The sequence below is a fragment of the Miscanthus floridulus genome, chromosome 3, assembly GCF_019320115.1.
Source record: "Miscanthus floridulus cultivar M001 chromosome 3, ASM1932011v1, whole genome shotgun sequence".
Taxonomy (NCBI): domain Eukaryota; kingdom Viridiplantae; phylum Streptophyta; class Magnoliopsida; order Poales; family Poaceae; genus Miscanthus; species Miscanthus floridulus.
The window spans coordinates 48,665,478-48,667,084 of record NC_089582.1 but is presented as its reverse complement, the minus strand read 5'-3'; positions in this window follow the sequence as shown (position 1 = coordinate 48,667,084).

Here is a 1,607-nt window from a genome sequence, read left to right as displayed (position 1 = left end):
TCTACTTATAGCTTGTTTCACCACTCTACTTCACGGGATCTCCGATCACATAGAGCAGGTTACCACTACAGTAGACTTTCACGTGGGTCTCATACCCATCTCTCTCGATGCACTTTCTATCACATTTCGTGATAGTCCCTTAGTGAATTTATCTGCCAGATTATTCGACGTGTGAACATAGTCCAATGTTATAACTCCAGAGGTTTTCAACTTTCTGACAATCTTTAATCTTCTTTTAACATGCCTTGTGGACTTCATGTTATTCCTGGAACTGTTGACCTTTGTGATCACAGTCTGGTTGTCACAGTTCATTGAGATAGCCGGTATCGATTTTTTAACTACCGGTAAATCCAACAGGAAATCACGAAGCCACTCAGCCTCAGCTCCAGCAGTGTCCAATGCAGCGAGTTCTGCTTCCATTGTAGACTTCGTTAAGATAGTCTGCTTGCAAGACTTCCAGGAAACAGCGCCACCTCCAAGCAGAAACACATATCTGCTCGTGGCATAAAGCTCATCAGCATCAGAAATCCAATTGGCATCACAATAGCCTTCCAGCACTTTTGGATGTCCAGTATAATGAATACCATAAGTCATAGTATCTTTTAGATAACGCAACACTCTCTCAAGAGCACGCCAGTGATCATCTTCCGGGTTTGACACAAACTGGCTCAGCTTGCTCACAGCATATGAGATATCAGGCCTTGTCGCACTCGCAAGGTACATGAGTGATCCAATGATCTGGGAGTATGTCAGTTGATCCCTTGCTATTCTTTGATTTTTTTCCTCAATAGCACGCTAGGATCATAAGGCATGGGAGCAGGATCACAGTCACTAAAACCAAAGCGACTTAATACCTTTCCACATAGTGGGATTGTAACAGAGTTACCCCACCATCACCTTCTCTAATAAGCTTGATGTTCAAAATAACATTAGCTTCTCCCAAATCTTTCATTTCAAAATTGCTCAACAGAAGTTTCTTTACTTCCTTAATCACATTGAGATTTGATCCAAAGATCAAGATATCATCAACATATAGGCACAGCATAACAGCTTCACCCCCACCATATCGATAATACACACACGTGTCAGCTTCATTCACAGAGAAACCGTTAGATGTTAAAGTATTATCAAACCTTTCATGCCATTGCTTAGGTGCTTGTTTTAGGCCATATAATGATTTTAACAACCTGCACACCATGTTCTCTTGACCATCCGCAATGAACCCTTCTGGCTGATCCATATAGATCTCCTCTTCTAACTCTCCATTCAGGAAAGCTGTCTTAACATCCATCTGATGAATGATAAGACCATAAGAGGCAGCCACGGCAATTAAGGTGCGAATTGTAGTCAATCGAGCAACTGGTGAATAGGTGTCAAAGAAATCTTCACCCTCTTTTTGGGTATATCCTTTGGCCACAAGCCTTGCCTTGTACCTCTCAATTATACCATCAGGCCTAAGCTTTTTCTTGAAAATCCATTTGCAACCTATAGGTTGACACCCATAAGGACGGTCAACGACCTCCCAAGTTCCATTAGACATAATAGAATCCATCTTACTCCTTACTGCTTCCTTCCACAAGTCAGCATCAGGAGAAGAATATGCCTTT